This window comes from Monopterus albus, unplaced genomic scaffold (genome assembly GCF_001952655.1).
Source record: "Monopterus albus unplaced genomic scaffold, M_albus_1.0 scaffold469.1, whole genome shotgun sequence".
In the NCBI taxonomy this organism is placed as follows: Eukaryota; Metazoa; Chordata; class Actinopteri; order Synbranchiformes; family Synbranchidae; genus Monopterus; species Monopterus albus.
In genome coordinates, this window is record NW_018128349.1 from 40,445 (window position 1) to 47,237 (window position 6,793).

Genomic DNA, 6,793 nt, shown 5'->3' on the forward strand with positions numbered 1-6,793 from the left:
TTTGTCCGGCATACCTTGGGCTAAAAACTCATTTCAACTCATGACAAATGCAGCTACAGATGGTGTAAACAGCTTCTTGACATATTTTACATTATATTATATTTGCCATTTATATTTTGTGTATTTCTCTATTCTTGGCCACACTCTTCATTCTTGGTCACGTGACTCCTGCGCTGGCTCTGTGTCTGTGTTTTTGATCACTTTCCTGCCAGTTTTCTGCTCTTATAATGCCATCTTTAAGCTTCCACACACATATAATATATGAAAATGGTAGACAAAATTGTGAGGAATCCTATCATACCCATGTTATTGCGATGGATGGATGTATTTGCGTGACGTCGCACATTCCAGAGGTAGTACTGCCTCAGTCTTCCTTAGATTCCCATTCAACAGAGGGATTCAGAAAGTAAGTTCAAAGCAAAAGTCAGGGTATTTTTAAATCACCAGCAGTCCTTCATTTTTGAATACGTAGACATTGAGGTGATCAGCATTTTCATTGAAACCTCCTGCTGCTCACAGTGAAAAGATTTTTTTGAAAGGACATATAGTTTTTTTCTGTTGTCAATTGTTGAGCAGGAGTTTTTGAATGCAGTGACAACATGGCTGTTCTTTCAAACATAGAGAACTTGCTGTGTTAGACAGCAGCTTGATGCCTTTTTTCCAAACACACTGGACTTTTCTGATCAAGCCTGACCAAAGAATGATTATATCAGAACAGAACCGTCACGAGGTAAGCTTATATCAATTTATTTTGCAGGAGGCAATGGTTCACTTTGGTCATAGCACTACAATAGGCTGCTAACGGCTAGCGCAGTAGACACAAAGCTCTATATTTAACCCTTGTGTTGCACCTGTCCGGCACTCCGGATTTGGGGATCTGAACCCGACTCCCTTACAATCAGCTGGGGCGACATAGGCCATTGTCCCACCCTTCCGAACGGCGTTCGCCCATCTCTTAGGACCGACTGACCCATGTTCAACTGCTGTTCACATGGAACCTTTCTCCACTTCGCCTTCAAAGTTCTCATTTGAATATTTGTTACTACCACCAAGATCTGCACCCACAGCAGCTCCACCCGGGCCCACACCCTAGGCTTCCGTGCTCACTGCGGCGGCCCTCCTACTCATTGTGGCGTAGCCCTTGCGGCTCCTGCTTCCAGCGATGGCCGAGTATGTGCTCCACCTCCCTGACGGTGCGGGCGAGACGGGCCGGTGGTGCACCTGAGGGGGGTTGTAGTACACCCGGGATCCCACCTCAGCCGGCGCGTGCCAGCCCTCAGTTTTATGGTGCCACGGGGTTTTGCCTGACTCGCACATGCATTAGACTCTTTGGTCTGTGTTTCAAGATGGGTCAGGTGGGTTGCCGACATCGCCGCTGACCCAACGCCCCTTTGTACGTGGGCTAGTCCTTGCCCTGGTGACGCAATGCGGTTGGGGCAGACTGAGGACAGTCCGCCCCTGTCAGCAGTCCCGCCGGGAGCGAGGGGTCATGTCCCTCCCAGGCACACCCTAGCGAGGGGGTGCGGGGAAGGGAGGGGGCAGTGAGCACTGAGTCCACGGCCCCCGGAAGTGGCGAAATTCGGGCAGGAGGGCACCGTAAAGCACACAGCCGGAGCCATGGGTGACCTTCGCCCCCAAGCCCTTCCCGGCCGACCCGGAGCCAGTTGCGGCACACCACCGACAGAGGAAATGCGCCCGGCAGTGGCCGGCCAGCACCAGGGAGAGGTCCCGCTGAGAGGATCCTCCCACACCGTGCGGCCACCTCTTGCCCACCGAGTTGAATCCCCGGGCAGACTGCACGGACCCCACCCATTTACCTCTCAATGGTTTTATGCCCTCTTGAACTCTCTGTTCAAAGTTCTTTTCAATTTTCCCTTAAAGTACTTGTTGACTATCGGTCTTGTGCCAGTATTTAGCCTTAGATGGAGTTTACCACCCGCTTTGGGCTGCATTCCCAAACAACCCAACTCTGAGGAGACCAGACCCTGGCATGATGGGGGCCGTTACCAGCCTCACACCATCCACAGGCTGAGCCTCAATCAGAAGGGCTCAGGCACCCCAAGCGACACCGGGCACGTCTTCTGTACACCACATTTCCCACACCCACCCATCGGACGAGGGATTCCCAGGTTGGCAGGCAAGGCTCACCTGCTCCACAAGGTGCCGAGCCACCCGGGTCAGCGGCGGATAGGGGCATCAGAGGGCAAGCCTGGAGGCCTGGTCCATAATCCTGAGGCAGTCTCCCCAAAAACTTGTCACTGGTTCTCTGCGCTTTTGACATTTTGACAGCTTTCTGGCTTTCATGGCCCTGGTAATCCCCTGTTTTAATACTTTGGGGCAAATTGCTGGCTTTCGTGGTCCTGGTATTCTGCTCTTTTGACATTTTGACAGCTTTCTGGCTTTCGTGGCCCTGGTACTCTGCTGTTTTAATACATTTGACAGCTTTCTGGCTTTCATGGTCCAGGTACTCTGCTGTTTTAATACTTTTAACAAATTACTGGCTTTCATGGTCCTGGTACTTTGCTTTTTTGACATTTTGACAGCTTTCTGGCTCTTGTGGCCCTGGTACTCTACTGTTTTAATACTTTTGACAGCTTTCTGGCTTTCGTGGTCCTGGTGCTCTGCTTTTCACAAATTTCTGACTTTCATGGTCCTGGTACTCTGCTGTTTTGACATCTTGACAGTTTTCTGGCTTTCGTGGTCCTGGTACTCCAGTGTTTTAATACAGTACTGAAAGGCAATGTCGGTGTGCAGAGTATTGGTGCAGACACCTCCTGTCCAAAAAGTGAACAAGGGTTAAAACAGAAACTCAATTAAATTAAATTGCTAGACGAGGATAAGTAAAACACTGTCTCTTTAATGAGAACACGGACAACGAAATGATACAGAGAACTAGGTAAATCACAAAACACACACACTCAGGTCCAGAATACAGTCCAGGGTCAAACCCAGCAAACCTACACAGCCGAGGGATCCACAGACAACAGGTCAGAGAGAGAAGTCCGATAATCCATACGTAGAAAGCATTAGGTCAAGGTCAAAGGTCAAAGTGTTTGTCATATGCACAGTTAGGAAACGTGTTTTCCTGTACAATGAAATTCTTACTTTGCCATCTTCATGAATGCCACACAATACAAGTGAAATATAAAATAGATGAGCAATAACACAAATCTCAAGGCATGAACAGTCCATGAGGACTTGAGGATGGAAGCAGCTTTCCTACACACCCTGCGGTGGTAAATGCTCTGCAGAGAGGGCAGTGGAGTCCTGGTGATGTTCTCCACAGTCTTTACCACTCTGCAGGCGCTTTGACACCATGACACCAGACCAGCCACCTCCCTCCTGTATGTAGGCTGCTTTGTCCCTGCCAGTGATGCAACCTATCACTGCGGTGTCATCTGCAAACTTTAGGATGATGTCTTTGTGGGAGGCGACACAGTCATGGGTGAACAGGGTGTAGAGGATGGGACTGAGGACACATCCCTGTGGGGTGCCAGTGTTTTTAACAATGCTGGCTAAAATCCTATTGCCAATCCTGACAGTCTGGGGCCTGCCAGTCAGAAAATCCAGGAGCCAGTCACAGAGGGTGGGATGCAGACCCAGTGTGGACAGTTTGTGGGTGAGTTTTTGGGGGACATCTGTGTTGGGAGCTGTAGTCAATGAAGAGTATCCTGATGTAGAAGTCTCCATTTTCCAGGTGAGAAAGGGAATAGTGGAGGGCAGCCACGATGGCGTCTGAGGTGGCCCTGTTGGGCCGATAGGCATACTGCCTCAACACGGACAAGATGAAGGAGATGATAGTGGACATGAGGAAGGAGAGATCTCATCAGCCACTGTTCATCCAGGTGCTCAAAGTGGAGAGGGTGAGCAGCTTCAAATACCTGGCCATCCACATCAGTGAGGACCTCACATGGACACTTAACACCACACAGCTGGTCAAGAAGGCCCAACGGGGGCTGTACTTGCTGAGGAGGCTGAGGAGGTTTGGCATGTCACCTAGGATCCTTTCCAACTTCTACAGCTGCATCATTGAGAGCATCTTGACCAGCTACATCACTGTCTGGTATGGCAGCACAACTGCTATGGACCGCAAGTGCCTGCAGAGAGTGGAAAAGACTGTGGAGAAGATCACCAGGACTCCACTGCCCTCTCTGCAGAGCATTTACCACCGCAGGGTGGGTAGGAAAGCTGCCTCCATCCTCAAAGATCCCACCGACCCCTAGGATGGACTGTTCTTACCCCTGCCCTCCGGTCAGAGGCTCAGAAGTCTGAAATGCAGGACCTCCAGACTGAAAAACTCTTTCTTTCCGACTGCTATCAGACTCCTAAACAGCTGACTCAGGATCTACCTCATGTAATTCCATCTGTACTGTTTACATATTCATTTTGTATTATATTCTTACATATCTTTATCATACTGCTGCATTTGCTGCTTAAAGTGCCTTAGATTTTGTGTTACTTATTTATCTACTTTTCATTTTATTTGTATTTTGTGGCATTCATGTGGACGGCAAAGTAAGAATTTCATTGTACAGAGAAACACGTTTCCTAACTGTTCATAGGACAAATAAACACTTTGACCTTGACCTCTTTGTGGGAGGCGACACAGTCGTGGGTGATCAGGGTGTAGAGGATGGGACTGAGGACACATCCCTGTGGGGTGCCGATGTTTGTGATAATGCTGGCTGAAGTCCTATTGACAATCATTATCACGAACATTGGCACACCACAGGGATGTGTCCTCAGTCCCATCCTCTACACCTTGTCCACCTACAACTGTCACCTCCCACATTAATCAATACAAGTAGTTCTGCAGAAGAATCACAAATGGCATTTTCAAGTAAAATCATTTAATTAGTTAAAACCTTAACATGCTAACTCAAAATCTGTAAAAAAAAATAACAGGAGAAACAAGAATATGCAATCCTGCTGTGTTTAAAGCTGTTATGTCACCAAAAAATATTACCATTAATGCATTTTACAATGTTCAGGTTTTCAACATTAAATGTTTAAGTTATGACCATTATGAAGTTCATCAACACATCTAGAGTCAAAGATACTAATATACATGAATGAATGTCTGTAATATGATATGATACATTCTCTCAGTCATAAACACAAATCCATTCAAGAAGACCACATCTCTGCATTATGACCACAGATGAAACGACTGTTAGTGGATTAACAGTGTGGATAGATTAGTGAGATTTGTCCTGAAACAACAACCTCTTGAGGTGTTTAGAGATTTCTTTCATTTTTAGCCCATATATGATTGGATTGAAGGGAGGACTGTACAAAATAACTTGTAGTGTCATTATTAAACGCACAGTTTTTGGAAAATCTGTGTCCAGTCGACCTAGAAGCACATCAAATCCCATGGAACAGGTGAAGTTGATTAGAACCAGCAGATGAGGTAAACAGGTCTGTGCAGCTTTTCTCCGGACTTCTCTACAACTTCGATAGGATATTATAAGTATCCTGGTGTAGGTAAAAAGTATGAAAAGCACAGGTAAAGCATGAAGGTTTACCAAAGCAATGAAGCCATATATATATAAAACACTCTTGAACTCACACATCGAAGTTTGATCACCCCGCTGCTACAGATGATTCCTTTAAAAGTAAAGCTACAAATTTTAGCATCAGTGCTCAGGCTAACTGGCACTGCAACCAAACAAGCAGACAGAAGCCAAGCTAAAACCAGGAAAATGCTGACGTTTTTTTTTTTGTCATGATAGTTGGATATTGCAGAGGTTTACATATAGACACATACCTGTCATAGGCCATAGCTGTCAACAGGGGCATTTCTGAACCAGCCAGAAAGTAATATGCAAACCAGTGACAGAGACAGGCTGGATAGGATATGATCTGTTTTTCAGATAAGACATTAGTCAAAAGCTTTGGGTAGAGAGTGCTAAGAAGAGTTCAGTAACAAAGCTGCAATGAAAATGTACATGGGCTTATGGAGGTTTTTGTGAAATGCAATGAGAGACACAATTGTGGAATTTATGCAGAGTATTAGAATATATGCTGTAAACATGATCATAAAATAAAGATATTTGTATTTGTGAACTTCCACATACCCATCAAGTATTATATATATTACATTTAAGTTATCCATTTAGCCTGTCAAAAACAAAATGTTAATGACTAAAGCCTGTTCATTACTTCTCACAAGTCTCATACAACCTGCATCAGATATTCAGATTGTTCAGTCAGTGGTACCTGATCTTGAAATACATGTGTGGTTTCACAAGTACAGAAGCACAGAAAATGGACAGTGTTGCAGTTCATTAAGAACAAACTAAGTCTGTACAGTGTGTTTTTTTTTAATAAAACCCCATCCTCCACATGGATCTCATTAAACTCTGCACCAGTGTGTTCAAACGCCAGAGACCTGATCTTAAACATACTAACACTGACACACTAACATCATTCAATTGGATTAATTCAATTCAATTCAAATTTTATTTGTATAGTGCCAAATCACAACAAAAGTCATCTCAGGACACTTTACAAAGTAAGGTCTATGTAATAACTTGACGAAGTACAAACGCAAGCACGCTGGTCAGTTTCAACTCTTTACTGAATAACTGCACAACTGTACACAGTGAACACTTGTCTCACAAACTGACTGCCCCAAAAACCCGGGGAACTGCTGGTCCCGTGATAGTGCCCTACATAACACGTTCCCAGGAGACAACCATCCTGCACACTTAGCTCCAATTGACGTTTCACATAAGGCTCAAACACATCGTTCTGCCTTTCTACTGGCCAGCCCTGCCGCCCCCACCGC